Here is a 19,808-nt window from a genome sequence, read left to right as displayed (position 1 = left end):
ATTGGGCCTGGAATACTAGTGGATTCAGGTATGTTATTGATTGAACTATCTTCCTATCATACCTCTAAAACCATGTCTCATCTATAATAACCACAAAACTTTGATATGAAATTATAGAAAAAACTTAAAATGAGACTTCTTTTTAGAAATATGATGCAAGAAATGCTAGGATATCCATCAGCAATCTTTCATGTTTCCATTTTTGTCCACTGCCTGTTCTACCTTTGTGTTTTGTTTGGATAGCAATTCTCTTTTAAAGGATACTTATAGAAATTAAGTAAGTGACAACAACTGTAGCCTACATGCTAAGTGTCCTATGAAAAAGTGGTATTATCAAGCAAAATGATTCCCCAAAGCATTAAATGGAGTAGAGTAAGTTCTCCAGATGGCGGTAAGGGTTTCTGCTGATTACTCTCTTTGTACAAATATGCTCTAAACTAATTGCGCCTAATGATATATCCTACTAAATGCAACATCTGGACAAAGTTACAGTTCTGTCTTTATAGTTCTATATCCTTTAAGTGTGGCTTCTTTGCAGGAATAATTCACATCTATATATATAAAACTCAAATTCTATAGTAGTCTGCTCTATACAAATCCACAGTTCTTGCCCAATTTTGGTGAAATTTGGCCACCCACAGGAGCAGAATACTGCACACTTTACATCTCGCTAGCGTCCCCCCGTCATGAGATTGGAGCCTCCGAAATTAGGCCCTATACATATAATGGGGAAATGTGAAGGTGAAAGTGAAAGTGCTGAGGGGAAAAACAACAATTGTGACTGACAGGGATGGATTATAGTGACGGCGCCAAAGAGCCGCTGCTAAAGGGGCTGCACCACCACACACAACACACAAACATTTCACAAACACCATATACACATCACACAGACAGCACACATACACCAAAACACAAGCACAACACCACATAAATACAACACACCACACAAACACAAGTTCACTCTAGATACAAACAACACAAACACCACCACACAAATACCACATGCACATAAACACACACACACACGCACACAGATGGATGCACACTACACACACGGACGAACAGAGCACATGCGTACTCACATACAACTACCACACGCATGGACACTTGCACTGCGCATGCACAAACACATTGATCAGATGCATACATACACGCATAGATATACATGACCACACACGTGCATGCACACACGCATACATACAGATGGATCACAAGCGCGCATACACACACACATACACACGCGTGCATACACACATACATATACACGGACCACACACGTGCATGCAAACATGCATATATACACATGAATCACACATGTGCACACATACAATGCACACACTGACACAACACGTGTGGCATCCTTAGTGGCTGCTTGCACACTGCATTATTTTTCATGGGCCTCCGGGCCATGGATTTGGCGGTCCCATAGACTTCTTTGTGCACAAAGCTGTGAATTTTGCAGGCTCCATAGAAGTATATGAAGCTATAGAATCCACAGCCCGGAGACCCATGAAAAATCCTGTAGTGTGCAAGCAGCCTTACTGAGCAGCAATATTGGTCAGGCGAAAACTTCCTGATAGTAAGATTGTCATTATTGCTGACTATACAGGGAGCTTTCATCACTGAAGCTGCTGAGGTAAAGTGAAAGCTGAGCTCTGATTGGTTGCTATGGGCAATTACACAAGTCTGCCTGTGAGGCGGTTTTCATTACTGAGATGTCAGCTCCTTAAAATAGCTGTAATAGTTTATGCTCCTTAATATGTACTGAATATGTAAAATCAATAGAAATAGGGGGAAAAAAAGCCTCCCATTGATTTCAATGGGTAGCACTCATATGCCGGCTCCCATTCAAGTCAACGGGAGCTGGTTTTTACGCGCTCATTCTGAACGACTTTTAAATTCAGAATGAGCGGAGCGTGTACTCCGTGTGAAGGCTCCCTAACTATGGTGGTTGGTAAGAGATCCATGACCATTGTTTGAGGACACAGGTCATGCTCAGATCACATATGCTTTTGCCTCTCAGCTCTGCTTTAGCATTAAACGGTGAATATGAATGGTCTTCCGTTAAAGAGATTTCCGTTGCGATGAGTTGCATTTTCTACCTAATTTAATATTGATATTGTGGCATTGTCAATTGTTGCATACCTCCGGTGAACTTAAAAACCTCCTAAGATATGCAGAAAAACAGGGAAAAAATCTGGCGCCCCATCCTGTTTATTAACTCCATTAGTTGAAGGTCCATTCATTCCGCATTCCGTATTTTTCGGACTATAAGACGCACTGGACTATTAAGACGCACCTAGGTTTTAGAGGAGGAAAATAGGGAAAAAAAATTTTGAAGCAAAAACTGGTAAAATATTTAATATATGGGAGTTGTAGTTTTGCAACAGCTGCAAGGCCACATTGACAGGTGACCCTGCAGCTGTACGGGGAAGCATAGAGCGTTTTTTTTGCGGGGCCAGCTGTAATTTTTAGTTATACCATTTTGGGGGATATCTATTGCTTAGATCACCTTGTATTGAAAAAAAAAAAAAACAGGAGGTGATTTAGAATTTTTATTTATTTCATATTTTTAAAGCTTTTTTTTTTTTTACTATTTTATTCCCCCCCGGGGGCTTGAACCTGCGGTCACTTGATCGCAAGTCCCATAGACGGCAATACAACTGTATTGCCGTCTATGGGACATTCTGTCTATTAGTATTACGGCTGGTCATAGACCCAGCCGCAATAATAATATAGCCGTGACAGGCCGGGGAGCCTCATTAGGCTCCCGGCTGTCACCCGAACAGGTCGGCTCCTGCGATATCGCCGCGCAGGAGCCGGCCTGCAACTTTACAGGTACGGGGCCGGTGGGGACTGGCCCCGGGGGAGAAGGGGCCACGGATACTGACCCGGCATCCGCTGTACTAGAGAGGCGGATGCCGGGGAGGGATAGACGCCGGGGCCTGAGACATCGCTACGATCCTCTGCCCTGCATGAAGCCAGCGGCGGGGGCACGGAGGAGCCCCTGCCGCTGCTGGCTTCATGCATGGCAGAGGAGCGCAGCGATGTCTCAGGCCCCGGCACCTGTAATGGCGTCTGTCACTTGCCGGCTTCCGCCTCTCTATTACAGCGGATGCCAGGCGCCACCTTCAGACTATAAGACGCACCCTTCTTTTCCCCAAAAATTTTGTGCGTCTTATAGTCCGAAAAATACGGTAATAGAGTAGGAGGAGATTTGCTTACAGCACTTAGTTGCTGCAATCCTTCACCTCCTTATTAAGAGAAAAATAGATGTTTAGATCAATAAAGAATGAAAGCGATACAGGAAAAATTACTTGGATGTGACCCAAACAGGGAATTATAAGCAGTCTGTACAATTTAAGCAGACGTTCTCTCTATAGTGTGTAATGTGATTTAGCAGACAAGTATACCGGCTATAAGTCCACTATACTTATACTAAAACATAGGCAAAGTAATAAAGATAGCAAAAAAGGCTACAGTGAGTAAAACCTAAACCCAACTCTATGATAAACTCACTATTGGTGTCTATCTATTTATGTATTAATAACATAACATAGATTTTATTATTATTTCTTCAGTGAGTTTGTGAGTTCAGTGAGATGGGTTTAAGTCCACTATACCTGTAATGATAATTTCTTGCAAGCAAATGCAGAGAAATGAAATGGCTTCAGCGCAGACAGTTCAGCTTAACCTCCTTTCCGCCCTTCGCCATACATGTGCAGCAGCTGTCAGGTGTTTAACCCCTTCCCGCTGATGGCACTTTTTGACTTCCTGACCAAGCTCGAGTTTTCAAAACGGAAATGTGTCACTTTATATGGCAATAACTTTGGAATGCTTTAACTTACCAAAGTGATTTTGAGATTGTTTTCTCGTACCACATTGTACTTCATGTTAGTAGTAAATTTTGGTTGATATGTTTTGTGTTTAATTATGAAAAAATAGGAAATTTGGTGGAAATTTTGAAAAATATGCATTTTATAAAGTTTGAAATGATGTGCATTGCATACAGATAGTCAGACCGCCAAAATTATATCATCAATCTTATGTCCCAGATCTCTGCTTATGTCGGCATCAAACTTTAGGCGCCCTTTTATTTTTTACGGACATTATAAGGTTTACAAGTGAAACAACAATATTCAAAATTTTCAAGAAATTTCCAAAACCCATTTTTTAAGGGACTAATCCAGTTATGAAGGGGTTTTGAAGGACCCATGTATTAGAAACGCCCATAAATCACCCCATTTTCAAAACTGCACCCCTTAAATAAGCCAAAGCAACATATACCTAGTATTTTAACCCTATAAGTGCTTAACAGGAATTAATACAAAATGGAGCTGAAATTTTCAAATTTGATTTTATTTTACTAATATTTTCATTTAGCCCTAGAATTTGCACATTCACAAGGGGTTAAAGGAGAAAACGCATGCATCCCACAATTTGTTATGCAAGTTCTCCCGACTACCATAGTACCCCACTTGTGGGTGTAAACTAATATATGGACGCACCGCAAGACGCAGAAGGGAAGGCGTGCCAAAGAGCTTTTAGAGGGCAGATCTGGCTGTGATCAGTTTCAGGAGCCATGTCGCATTTACAAAGCCTTTGAGGTGTCAAAACAGTGGAAACCTCTAGAAAGTGACCCCATCTTGAAAGCCGCACCCCTCAAAGAATTTATCAAGTGATGTAGTGAGCATTAGTAACTCCAAAGTGAATGTGTAAACTGTGCGGAGTAAATTGGGTACACCAAATCCCATTCAATTTTCCCACTAGCTCCTATGACACGAACGGGGAAGAGGGGCATTCTGGGGGATCAGCGCTGGTGTATTCTGTCTCATAAGCTCTAAATATGGGGTGTCCCCTGAAAACGCTCGCACAGCTTATACATTTCCTTCTAGTCGCAGCCACTTATGTCCTAATGATTTGGCGACTTTTAGGGTTTTTGTCTTCATATTGTACAAGCTAGATTTTTATTTTTATTTTCTGGCAATGTGGCCATATGAGGGCTTGGTGTTTGCGGTATTAGATGAGCTTCTCAATGCCACCATTTTGGGGCCTGTAACTTATTGACTACATTTTATTAACTCTTTCTGGGTGGAATGTAAAAGGAAACATCAATTCTGGCATTGCTTTCTAGCATTTTTTTTCCCGTGCAGCGTACAGCATAAGTAACATGTTACCTTTATTCTGCGGGTTGGTACGGTTATGGCGATACCTCATTTATATGATTTTTTAATGCGTTGCTATTTGTGCAGAATAAAATTCAATTTAGGGAAAAAATTATTATTTTTGCATCGCCATCTTCTGAAAGGCATAACATTTTTATTTTTCGCTAGACAGAGCTGGTTGAGGGCTTATTTTTTGCGGGATGACCTCTGCTTTTTATTGGTACCATTTTGGTTTTCATCTGACCATTTGATTACTTTTTATTGAACATTTTGTAAGGGAAAGATGGTGAATAATCATTATTTTGTGCGGTTTTCTAAGTTTTTTTTTTTACGATGTTCGCCGTTCAGGTTAAATAATGTTTTAATTTTATTGTTCAGGTTATTACGGACGCAGCGATACTAAATATGTAATGTTTTTTTCTATTTTTCTTTATTTTACATAATAAAACATTTTATATGGGGAAAATGAGATTTTTGGGGCTTTATTTATTTCTAATTTATTTTAAACTTAAACTTTTTTTATTTTTACTTTTTTCCAACTTTTTTTTTCTGTCCCCATGGGGGATTGAAGCAGTGATTGGCTGATCACTGCTTCTCTACACATACGCTGCAATACACGTGTTACACGTGTATTGCATTGTATAGGAAGCTGTCAGCCTGTGTGGACGCACAGGCTGACAGCTTCCTTTTTAGGCAGGATCAACCAGGATGTGAAGGGGGTAAGTGATGGGGCAGACCCGGGGTCACTGATCAGACCCCGGGCTGCCCCCTACGAAGCCGGCGCGGGGGGTGCCGATCGGCACCATTTTAAAACGAAACCCCGGAGGTGCCGGCGGTCATGTTGACCGCCGGCATATCAGGGGTTAACACCCGCGATCGGACCCGGTTCCGACCGCGGTTGTTACGGGGCATTGTCATCCGTAACATACGGCTGACACCCGCAGCGCATGGTGCGCACAGAGTTTCTGTGTGCGAACCATGCATCCGCAGTAATAGTACGGCGGTTTGCGGGAAGCCCTTCCCGGCAGCGCTGTACTATTATGGCGAATGTCGGGAAGGGGTTAAATATGGCAGTAGCTCAGAAGCTGGGTTATATACAAGACACCTGCCATCCATGTCCGTAATCGGACATAAATCTGATCATAGACATTTAACCTGTCATATGCCATTGCTACCATGATATCTGAGAGGTCAATAAAAGGGAGGGGCTTCCCTCTGGACCCTGAATACCCCCATGATGAGATTGTGGGTGCTATTGCTATGGCAAACATACATCTTGTGAAGACTCCTAGGCTTGCCAGTGTAATGATCCTGGGATTAATTGGAATATAGCACATTTTCAACACACTGCAAAATTTAAGAAATAGAAGAAATAAAATGGTATAGTCCCATAGCAATAAGCTAAAAACAAAATAAACACATTAGGTACCACACCTGAAAGTAACAGAACTACTAAAATATAAAAGTAGGTATAAAAAATTGTCCCCCCCCCAAAAAAAAAAAAACCAAACAAACAAACAAAAAAAACAAACAAAAAAAACCATATTGAAAGATTATCATTTCATAGTCCTTGGAGCAGAGTAGATTGCCATTGCTGAGAGATCATTGCAGATCCTATGGGAAGAGTTCTGGGCTCTTCAGAGCCACCTGCCCGGTATCCTGATTGCTACAGCCCTGAGACAGGTAAGTTTTGCTGTCAGTCCTATGAAGGGAGAGAAAATGCCTCAAGGCCAAAAATGGAAGAGAAGTTGAGGATTCCCAGAGTCTCATAATCTGGACCCTGCAGTGCACAGATTGCACTATGCAGAGATTCTTGGGACTTACTCACATCAGCTGTCATATATATGTATGTATATATATATATATATATATATATATATATATATATATATATATATTGGGAGAGGCAGAGAATAATATTACTAGAGTTAACATATATTTATGTGTTCCCCTTGCTGTGAAGGAACTGTTACCAAGTCCAGTACCATCACTTATGGTAGAACTCCTACTAATACCCCCATATGGGAAGCTGCATTGGTTTTCTGTTACCTCAGTTACCTTTTCACCACAATCATCCAGTTCAGGAGAGGAACAAACCTTTCTCTAACAGGAAGCATCCTAGGGAAACTACCGACAACATCAGGTACAACACAGGCTCCCTCACCTTGTCTTAAGTTGGGAGATGGGCTGAAGGAGTCGGTTAAGTGTCCTTGGCTTAGCATTGACATCACAGCTGCAAGTGCTCCCATGTTCTGTTTCCCTTCATTGATATGTATGCAGCAGGAACAGGTGTGGAGAAGGTAGCTCAGTAGCAGCAGTGGTGTGGAACCAACCAGTCAAAGACAGGGACACAAAATATACAGGAAACAGGTTTATTTAGAAAAACAAGAAAATAAATAAACCTTGACTTCAGGCACAAAATGAGCAAAATAAAATACAGCCTTGACTTCAGGCAAAACAATAAGAAACAAAATCCCGCTCATCTGAGCAACTAACTAAACAGTAATAGTAAAACTAACTATACAGGTGGTTTACTAACAGTCACACGAACAAACCAACGAGCACAACACAGTCTTACCAGACTCAGAGTAACAGGACAGACTCAGATGCCTCCTCTCACTTCCTGGATCTGCCCTGAAGTTCAGACTCTTCAGCCTTTTATGGGCCAGTAATGAGACTATGACCCATACTTGAGCTGAAGCCTACTCCTGCCCTGGACCACACATAAGTAAAATACAGGGGCACAGAAACTGTAGCAAACAGGTTTATTTAGAAAAAAACCCAGCAAAATAAATAAACCTTTACATCAGGCACAAAAGGAGCAAAATAAAATACAGCCTTAAACTGAGGCACAAACAATGTGAAACAAAAGCACTACTCGTCTGAGTGCTAACTAAACAAATAAGTACTAACTTTACATGTGGCTTACTACCACACAGATGAACCAAAAATGGCACAATACCGTTTCACTAGACCCAGAGTATCAGGACAGACCCAGACGCCTCCTCTCACTCCCATGATCTGCCCTGAAGTGCAGTCCTTTCAGCCTTTTATGGGCTGGTAATGGGCTGAAGCCTACTCCAGACCTGCCCTTGACGACAGATAGTTCAGAGACCTGGGGCTGATATAGCTGGACTCCAGCACTTTGCCTGCCACCTTCTCACGCAGGACAGGAAAATAAATTGCTCAACAAGTGATTACTATCTCCTTTCTGTTACCACAAGACATTTTGTAAATCCCTGTATATTTTTCTGTTTGATTCTGTTGATAAATACAGTTCACTGACAGTCTATCAATGTAAACTAATTTGCATAATTAAGATAATTATTACAAATTTACAGGAAATAATATATAGCATGCAAACTACCTTTTTCTTAAATCCATAAAGAAATTTACAGCCGTGTACTCATATCAATTTACTAATTACATAAATAAATACATGCAAGCAACATTTCTTTAATTAAGAATGATAGGCATTAGAAAAAGGATGTACAATTTAAACAACAGCCCAAAAAAAAAAAAAAACCCTCACAAAATTCATGTATACCTTTCAAAAAATAAAAAATAGGATCAATTAAAATATTCTAGAAAAAAAATTAAATGTTAATCGTCTTTTCCAAGCAAAAATAAATAAAAACATTTGTTGGATTTGTATAATAAAACATCCAATTACTGTCTGTTCTGCCTCAAAGCCTCTCATGGGACGTTCGAAACTATGGAGATGTCTTGAGTTGAATTAACATTTCATTATTGTAGGTCTGCACTGTAAGATTATAGTTATATAAATATACCTCCAGCTTATTCCTGAGATTTGTGGCTTTACTGTGTTCACAAGTTCACAACTTTGGTTGCTCACAGTAGGAACATTGTAGTCTGCTATGCTATGGTTTTCTATAAAAGAAAAAATACACATCCCAACAAAAAACCTGATGGGCCTATTATAAGTCACTAACATGAATTGTGACTTTATGTAGCTAGAGACTAACCTTTTCCAAATGTTTCCTATATTTTCATCAGTCAGATACGGCCTCCCCTGCTGCTTTTTCTCATGGTAGCATACATTTCTCACATACTTCTAGGCCTGACAACAGGCAGAGTGGAGGAGTGCACCTACTTCTATTGCCGCGGTGCATTTTTCAGGTCATTACCCCAGTACCCTCACTCATCTTCCCCTCATTTGAGGTCCACACCATCAAACTTTTCCACCAACTCTCCTTAGGTGTAGCCATGATCTACTGTCCACCTGGCTCACCCTACCAATTTCTGGATCACTTTGCTTCTTGGTCTTCCCTCTTTCTATCCTGTGAAATTCCTACCCTCATTATGGGTGACTTTAACACCACTCTTGACATCCCTGTCTCCCCAGCTGCCTCACAGTTTCTCTCAATAACCACTTATTTTGATTTTTCATAATTTTCCTCTTCCACATCAGAAATCAAATAGCAATGCTTTCCTTCTATGGGGTTTCCTGGGTATGACCGTGTCATACATGTGGTCATAAACTGCAGTTTGGGTACACAGCAGGACACAGAATGAAGTGATTCCACTTTATAACTTCCATCCCTAAAAGAATACAGAGAGCATAAATTTTTCAAAATGAATACGTGAATATGTAAGCTGTACATTGGATACACCGATTTCCCATTAGTTCCTGGGGTTGAAGCGTCACCTCTGGTGTCTTTTTCCAAATTGATATCTAAATCTGAGTGTACCCTGATATATACTCACAGTTTCCCCATTTCCCTTGGGGGAGGGGGGGGTGTTAATTGTTACTGATTATTTTTGCATTGCCATGTTTTTAGAGGCATAACATTTTTATTTTTCTGTTTACAGAAATGGTTGAGGACTTTTTTTGGTGGTGGGGGGGGGGGCAGCTGTGGATTTTAGTGGTACTATATTCAGGTACTTTTTGATCACTTTTTATATCAGATTTTGTGAGGCAACATGGCAATCATTACTTTATTCACTTACATTCACATTTTTAGCTTCAGTGTATGGGTTGTTATGCAACAATATCAAATATGTATTTTTTTTAAAGAATTGTTTCTTTTATTTTTTTTTAATTTTACACAGGAAAGGGGCATTTTTGGTCTTTATTCTTTTTTTTTTCAATACACTTTGTGTCTGTGATCCAGGGCAGACACAAAAATCCTTTCCTGACCTTGATTGAGCAATGTCCTTGATTGACCATGGCATCTAAGGGGTTGCTGCATTGTTTGTATAAGCAGAGGGCAGTGAGGTGGAGAGAGGAGAAACCCCCACATGTCTTTTCACATCCTAATGCTGAATTGGCCCAGTAATTAGGATGTGAATGGCAGCATTGTGGTAGAAACTGGTTAAGCAAAAATGTCTAACGTAGATCATAATATCAAGTGTAAGTTATTGAATCTAAACTACTGTGAGTAGCTGGAAGCTTTTATGTAGCCTTTTTTTGGTTTGTTAATTCATGTACATGTGAAATTGTACACCCACATGGTAGTCTTCATATTATTTACCAATTATAGTACCTATTTCTAGAAATATAACGTTAATGGCAGCTTTTATCAACAATTTCATCACTTACAAACCAAATTTTTGTCATACTCTAGATACTGTAGCAGATTTATTATGTCTTGTACAACAGGCATAATAAATCTGCTGTACAATGCATCAGAAGTTGCAATTTTTTGTGCAAATAATTGCAACTTTTTCATTTGTGCACCACCTTGACCACTTTCCCACAGATGGGGTGCAATGAGGGCACCAGAAATGGTGGAAATAATAATTCAAACCAGAAACTGGTGTAAATGATGCAGGAAATGTATGCCAGTTATGAGAAGACGTGCATCCTCCAAGAATGGGATTAATAATTTAATTGGGATGGGTGTAGGGACAGGAAAGGTAGAAAATGAAGAAGAATCTGATGTAATAGTCCGCCTCCAATTCCTCCTCATGATTCAATGTATATAGTAACTGTGGGAAGAATATGCAAATCTGCCTTCCATGATGTAAATAGGAAGACAGTGCCTCAGTCATGCAGCACAATATAAGGTGCTCCCTTTAACATCATGCCCGACCTCTGGTAAGGTTGGACAAGTTCATCCGAGTCACCAGCCTCAAAAATCGCAGGTTAACAGCAGCTCAGATTAGAGAACAGGTCAATGCCACACAGAATTCTAGCAGCAGACACATCTCTACAACAGTATACAAAAAGAGTCAGGTTGCACTACTTAATGCAGATTTGAAGTAGCAAGTTAGGATAGGGGAAATATACTATTGAGTAATCATTTGGTGGTGCTCTCAGTAAAAAACATAGTCCATATTGAATATAAAGAAGAAGAAAAAAACTGGGCACTCACCAACAGGAGGATACGGTAAACCTTACAACTTTATTTTCAAAAATCCATTAAAAGTATACACGAGAGGAGGCACGCTCCCTCTTCTCAGGCGTGCCTCCTCCCGTGTATACTTTTAATGGATTTTTGAAAATAAAGTTGTAAGGTTTTACCGTATCCTCCTGTAGGTGAGTGCCCAGTTTTTTTCTTCTTCTTTATATTCAACATCTCTACAACAACTGTTAAGAGGAGACTTTGTGCAGCAGGCCTTCATGGTAAAATAGATAGCTGCTAGAAAACCACTGCTAAGGACAGGCAACAAGAAGAAGAGACTTGTTTGGGCTAAAGAACACAAGGAATGGACATTAGATCAGTGGAAATCTGTGCTTTTGGTCTGATGAGTCCAAATTTGAGATCTTTGGTTCCAACCACCGTGTCATTGTGCGATGCAGAAAAGGTGAACGGATGGACTCTACATGCCTGGTTCCCACCGTGAAGTATGGATGAGGAGGTGTGATAGTGTGGGGGTGCTTTGCTGGTGACACTGTTGGGGATTTATTCAAAATTGAAGGCATACTGAACCAGCATGGCTACCACAGCATCTTGCAGTGGCATGCTATTCCATCTGGTTTGTGTTTAGTTGGACCATCATTTATTTTTCAACAGGACAATGACCCCAAACACACCTCCAGGCTGTGTAAGGTCTATTTGACCAAGAAGGAGAGTGATGGGGTGCTACGCCAGATGACCTGGCCTCCACAGTCACCAGACCTGAACCCAATCGAGATGGTTTTGGGTGAGCTGGACCACAGAGTGAAGGCAAAAGGGCCAACAAGTGCTAAGCATCTCTGCGAACTCCTTCAAGACGGTTGGAAGACCATTTCAGGTGACTACCTCTTGAAGCTAATCAAGAGAATGTCAAGAGTGTGCAAAGCAGTAATCAAAGCAAAAGGTGGCTACTTTGAAGAACCTAGAATATGAGACATATTTTCAGTTGTTTCACACTTTTTTGTTAAGTATATAATTCCACAAGTGTTAATTCATAGTTTTGATGCCTCCAGTGTGAATCTAAAATTTTCATAGTCATGAAAATACAGAAAACTCTTTGAATGAGAAGGTGTGTCCAAACTTTTGGTCTGTACTGTACATCCAATGGTAATCCATTTTTACAGCTCCTTCATAGACGAGTCTATTGGGCAATCCATGAGAATGGCCCAAGAAATGTCTTGTTTCTATCTAATGGATAGGTCACACGGATCATTAAAAAAACGTTCTATGAATAGATCCATTATTTTCTATGGGGCCATGTGATGTGCATTAAAAAGTGGTCAGCATACAGTCGTGTGATGGCCTGTTGTGGCGTAATGGAGTTCTTAGGAGCTATACACTAAGCATCAGTCTACTGAATATGAATTGGGAAGCAGCAAAACAGATGTGTTGTAAAATTTACACAGTATATAGCAGGGATTACCTAAAAGATGTGGTGGTTATACAGTATATGAAGATCTTAGTATGTAACCTGAGTCTGCCTGATTTTAAACTTTATTTAAGGAGAAGACGTATATAAGCCCCTATTTCTATATATCACTTATCTATCATTGAATTGTTAATTCACATATAACTTCTTTAAATAGTATTTACATTTATTAGTGTGCAGTCTACCAAATGGTTAATACAGTCAAAAGGATTATTTCTTATCTGGTATAAGCAAAGGAGATTAATACTGCTGACACATGGATAGACGATGAATGAAAGATAAAAACAGAAACTTGAATAAAATGAATCCAAATAACATGAAACACAATTTAATCTGACTTGGTTTTTTAGGTTAGTAGGCTGAGACAATGCATTATGCAAACTTACACGAGATATTCCCGGAAGTAGGTCTGTCGGTGACACTTCCCAGTTTATGTAATCTTGCCCTTACCACAAATCTGGATATTTATTTTAAGGGAACCTAAAAGAAGATTATTTAACAAATACAGAATGACAGTAACTTTGTTTGTAGAGCTTAGAGACTATAACATCTGACATCTCAGTTGTATCACAAGAAAATAAATGTTTTTCAAGGTCTCAGTATAGAATTAAAACTTGAACTATTCTCAACTAAGGTTAAAATACTGAAAAACACTGTAAATTATCCAAAGTCGGTCATCATTTTTCCTAAAGCAGTCTGATGTTTTGGCACAGTACCTATAAGGCTATCTTTTTATTATATCACTTTGTTTTTAATATGAATATTCTGCTCACGCCATAGTTATGATGGAATAATGTATAAAGATATATTTATTTTTAAAGAATGGATTGACAACTTTTGGTTTTGATTTTATTTTTAATAAATAAGTCATTCATTCAAGAACAATGTATATGATGAGGGTCAAAAATTTGAACTAGTTCAATATTTCAACCTATAGTGTGTTTTAGAACAGTGGAGAAGATTTATCTATTTTTTACTAATTCTAAAATAGTATAAATATAGTTTAGAGAGTGTAAAAACTTGGCAAATTTTGCATACTGGCTCATGCTGGATGAGTTCTTTGCATCCCTTTTTTTTTTTTTAGCCATTATGGTGGGTGGGGTGGGGGTGGGGGTGGTGGCAATTGGCATAGGAAACTGTTAAGAAGAGAAGCCTTGTAGATTTCCAAGCGTAATACTCGATATCCAGCAGAATTCAACTTGAGAACAGACTTATCTCTTTTGTATTATGGATATTTGCACATTATCATTGCTTTACATGTTCTTTTTTTTTGTATTTGCCAGATACAGATTTAATTATTAGAAATGAGCGAGTAGTACTCGATTGAGTAGGTATTCGATCGAATACTACGGTATTCGAAATACTCGTACTCGATCGAGTACCACTTGCTGTTCGAATGTAAAAGTTTGATGCAGAACCAGCATTGATTGGCTGAATGCTATACAGTCGGCCAATCAACACTGGTTCTTCTCCTACCTTTAGAAGTCTTCTCCGTGCAGCTTCCCCGCTTGTAGTGCGGGCATGCGCAGTCGGCTCTGCCCAGGCCCAATGCCTGGCAGAGTGAATGAAGAGCCAGAAGATGCCGGGGGATGCTGCAAGGAGAAGACTGCTCGGAGGATCCAGCCTGACCCTCATTCGTGGACTTGGTAAGTATAATTTAATCGAACATTGCCTACCCCTGAAACGAGCATTTTCCCCCCATAGACTATAATAGGGTTCGATATTCGATTCGAGTAGTCGAATATTGAGGGGCTACTGGAAACGAATATCTAACCTCGAACATTTTACTGTTAGCTCATCTCTATTAATTATATTGCACAAGTGATTACATCACATGATCGAGACTCCCATCACAAGTGTGAACATGCTGGGCAGTGAAACAGTTCTCTAGCTCAGTCATCTAACAAGTAAATTCAGGTTGTTTCAATATGTATGCATTTGTTTTTGTTTTTTTTCTCTGTACTGTTTGTGATACAAAGAGTTTTCTGTATTTTCATGACTATGAAAATTGTAGATTCACACTGAAGGTATCAAAACTATGAATTACCACATGTAGAATTATATACTTAATAAAAAAGTGTGAAACAACTGAAAATATTTCTTATATTCTAGGTTCTTCAAAGTAGCCACCTTTTGCTTTGATTCTTGCTTTGCACACTCTTGGCATTCTCTTGATGAGCTTCAAGAGGTAGTCACGGGAAATGGTTTTCACTTCACAGGTGTGCCCTGTCAGGTTTAATAAGTGGGATTTCTTGCCTTATAAATGGGGTTGGGACCATCAATTGTGTTGTGCAGAAGTCAGGTGGATACACAGCTGATAGTCCTACTGAATAGACTGTTAGAATTTGTGTTATGGCAAGAAAAAAGCAGCTAAGTAAAGAAAAACAAGTGGCCATCATTACTTTAAGAAATGAAGGTCAGTAAGTCCGAAAAAAAATTGGGAAAACTTTGAAAGAATCCCCAAGTGCAGTTGCAAAAACCGTCAAGCGCTACAAAGAAACTGGCTCACATGAGGACCGCCCCAGGAAAAGAAGACCAAGAGTCACCTCTGCTGCGGAGGATAAGTTCATCCGAGTCACCAACCTCAGCAATCGCAGGGTAACAGCAGCTCAGATTAGAGACCAGGTCAATGCCACACAGAGTTCTAGCAGCAGACACATCTCTACAACAACTGTTAAGAGGAGACTTTGTGCAGCAGTCCTTCATGGTAAATCCAGATAATCCCAAAGGTTTTTTTTTTTTTTTTTTTATTGCAACTGCAGGTCAGTTCAAATACATTATCTACATTTGCTTAAGTGATACCTCAGTATAGTCCATAAGTAATCAGTAATGTTTTCCTACTCTGCTGACATCCTAGTTTTTAGACACCAGAACATTTTGACTAGGTCAGATGAAGTGCATCAGTGCAAGAAATGGCCGTCACGTGAAAGCTGCAGGCACCTCTTTCCATCTGCTGTTTGTATTTTACACCAAATGGAATAAAGCTGGACTTTTTTTTTATTATACATCAATAAGTGCCTCCTCTCACTTTGCTTTATTATTATTGCACTATTAGATGTCTTTATAAGAGGTTGAGAAGGTCTCTCCATGTGCTGTAAAGGTGATATACGAATTTAGAATTGTCGGCTGTGCCATTCTATCTTTTTAAAATGATTTTTACATTTTGATTTTCTTTCTCCCTTTGTAAATATACTTTGCTTTTCATTTGGCTTTCCATCACAAAATCACTTTAAAATTTGATACACATAGATCATCTGGAATTAACTGAATGAAATGTTCGATATGGAAGATCAAAATATACAATATACAATGTGTTCCCCTGTACATTTGTGAACAATATGACTAAGGTCTGGGACATTACTCTCACAATGTCATGCATTTTGAAACCTTCATTTATTGCCTACTAGCTTTTACCCGCGACTTCGTCTGCGGTGAGTTGAGTATTGGGCGGACACAGACGTGTGAAATTGTAAAAGTGCTTTAAAAAGTTTGGTGGGCTAGCAAATGTGATTTGATGTGTTATATTGTCTATGTTGTGATACAGACAATGTGATGTATTATACAGCCTGTGTACAGGAGTATATATGTATCAGGTACTGTATATAGCAGTGATAGGTAATACATGTAATATATAGTATATACAGTCTGTGTACAGGAGTATATATGTATCAGGCACTGTATATAGCAGTGATAGGAGATACATGTAATATATAGTATATACAGCCTGTGTACAGGAGTATACAGTCCTATGAAAAAGTTTGGGCACCCCTATTAATCTTAATCATTTTTAGTTCTAAATATTTTGGTGTTTGCAACAGCCATTTCAGTTTGATATATCTAATAACTGATGGACACAGTAATATTTCTGGATTGAAATGAGGTTTATTGTACTAACAGAAAATGTGCAATATGCATTAAACCAAAATTTGACTGGTGCAAAAGTATGGGCACCTCAACAGAAAAGTGACATTAATATTTAGTAGATCCTCCTTTTGCACAGATAACAGCCTCTAGTCGCTTCCTGTAGCTTTTAATCAGTTCCTGGATCCTGGATGAAGGTATTTTGGACCATTCCTCTTTACAAAACAATTCAAGTTCAGTTAAGTTTGATGGTCGCCGAGCATCAAATCATCCCACAGATATTCAATGATATTCAGGTCTGGGGACTGGGATGGCCATTCCAGAACATTGTAATTGTTCCTCTGCATGAATGCCTGAGTCTATTTGGAGCAGTGTTTGGACATTGTATTGCTGAAATATCCATCCCCGGCGTAACTTCAACTTCGTCACTGATTCTTGAACATTATTCTCAGGAATCTGCTGATACTGAGTGGAATCCATGCGACCCTCAACTTTAACAAGATTCCCGGTGCCGGCATTGGCCATAAAGCCCCAAAGCATGATGGAACCTCCACCAAATTTTACAGTGGATAGCAAGTGTTTTTCTTGGAATGCTGTTTTTTTTTGGACACCATGCATAACGCCTTTTTGTATGACCAAACAACTCAATCTTTGTTTCATCAGTCCACAGGACCTTCTTCCAAAATGAAGCTGGCTTGTCCAAATGTGCTTTTACATACCTCAGGCGACTCTGTTTGTGGTGTGCTTGCAGAAACGGCTTCTTTCTCATCACTCTCCCATACAGCTTCTCCTTGTGCAAAGTGCGCTGTATTGTTGACCGATGCACAGTGATACCATCTGCAGCAAGATGATGCTGCAGCTCTTTGGAGGTGGTCTGTGGATTGTCCTTGACTCTTCTCACCATTCTTCTTCTCTGCCTTTCTGATATTTTTCTTGGCCTGCAACTTCTGGGCTTAACAAGAACTGTCCCTGTGGTCTTCCATTTCCTTACTATGTTCCTCACAGTGGAAACTGACAGGTTAAATCTCTGAGACAACTTTTTGTATCCTTACCCTGAACAACTATGTTGAACAATCTTTGTTTTCAGATCATTTGAGAGCAGGTTGTCCATGTTCGGCGACCATCAAACTTAACTGAACTTGAATTGTTTTGTAAAGAGGAATGGTCCAAAATACCTTCATCCAGGATCCAGGAACTGATGAAAAGCTACAGGAAGCGACTAGAGGCTGTTATCTTTGCAAAAGCAGGATCTACTAAATATTAATGTCACTTTTCTGTTGAGGTGCCCATACTTTTGCACTGGTCAAATTTTGGTTTAATGCATATTGCACATTTTCTGTTAGTACAATAAACCTCATTTCAATCCTGAAATATTACTGTGTCCATCAGTTATTAGATATATCAAACTGAAATGGCTGTTGCAAACACCAAAATATTTAGAACTAAAAATGATTAAGATTAATAGGGGTGCCCAAACTTTTTCATAGGACTGTATATGTATCAGGTACTGTATATAGCAATGATAGGTAATACATGTAATTATATAGTATATACAGCCTGTGTACAGGAGTATATATGTATCAGGCACTGTATATAGCAGTGATAGGAGATACATGTAATATATAGTATATACAGTTTGTGTACAGGAGTATATATGTATCAGGTACTGTATATAGCAGTGATAGGTAATACATGTAATATATAGTATATACAGCCTTTGTACAGGAGTATATATGTATCAGGCGCTGTATATAGCAGTGATAGGTAATACATGTAATTATATAGTATATACAGTCTGTGTACAGGAGTATATATGTATCAGATACTGTATATAGCAGTGATAGGAGATACATGTAATATATAGTATATACAGTTTGTGTACAGGAGTATATATGTATCAGGTACTGTATATAGCAGTGATAGGTAATACATGTAATATATAGTATATACAGCCTTTGTACAGGAGTATATATGTATCAGGCGCTGTATATAGCAGTGATAGGTAATACATGTAATTATATAGTATATACAGTCTGTGTACAGGAGTATATATGTATCAGATACTGTATATAGCAGTGATAGGAGATACATGTAATATATAGTATATACAGTCTGTGTACAGGAGTATATATGTATCAGGCACTGTATATAGCAGTGATAGGAGATACATGTAATATATAGTATATACAGCCTGTGTACAGGAGTATATATGTATCAGGTACTGTATATAGCAGTGATAGGTAATACATGTAATTATATAGTATATACAGCCTGTGTACAGGAGTATATATGTATCAGGTACTGTATATAGCAGTGATAGGAGATAAATGTAATATATAGTATATACAGTTTGTGTACAGGAGTATATATGTATCAGGTACTGTATATAGCAGTGATAGGTAATACATGTAATATATAGTATATACAGCCTGTGTACAGGAGTATATATGTATCAGGCACTGTATATAGCAGTGATAGGTAATACATGTAATTATATAGTATATACAGTCTGTATACAGGGGTATATATGTATCAGGTACTGTATATAGCAGTGATAGGAGATACATGTAATATATAGTATATACAGTCTGTGTACAGGAGTATATATGTATCAGGTACTATATATAGCAGTGATAGGAGATACATGTAATTATATAGTATATACAGCCTGTGTACAGGAGTATATATGTATCAGGCACTGTATATAGCAGTGATAGGAGATACATGTAATTATATAGTATATACAGCCTGTGTACAGGAGTATATATGTATCAGGCACTGTATATAGCAGTGATAGGTAATACATGTAATTATATAGTATATACAGCCTGTGTACAGGAGTATATATGTATCAGGTACTGTATATAGCAGTGATAGGAGATACATGTAATTACAATGTGATGTGTTGTATTGTGTATGTATAGTGGAAAGCTATATGTAAATGTGAGTGAGTAGAGTGAGGGCTACTCCTGAGGAGACAGTAAGGAGTGT

General features: G+C 38.9%; 1 long non-coding RNA gene across 1 annotated transcript in view; it reads right to left on the bottom strand.

The window, feature by feature from the left end:
• Nucleotides 1-933: 933 nt before the first annotated feature.
• LOC142203938 (uncharacterized) overlaps nucleotides 934-19,808 on the bottom strand; it is a 1,061,686-nt gene continuing 1,042,811 nt past the window's right edge. The window contains exon 3 of the long non-coding RNA XR_012716128.1: nucleotides 934-962. This is a non-coding gene — a long non-coding RNA (uncharacterized LOC142203938). The remainder of the gene's footprint in view (nucleotides 963-19,808) is intronic.

This window comes from Leptodactylus fuscus, chromosome 1, assembly GCF_031893055.1.
Source record: "Leptodactylus fuscus isolate aLepFus1 chromosome 1, aLepFus1.hap2, whole genome shotgun sequence".
In the NCBI taxonomy this organism is placed as follows: Eukaryota; Metazoa; Chordata; class Amphibia; order Anura; family Leptodactylidae; genus Leptodactylus; species Leptodactylus fuscus.
The sequence above is the reverse complement of the archived record's forward strand: the minus strand, read 5'-3'. Positions and strand labels throughout refer to the sequence as shown.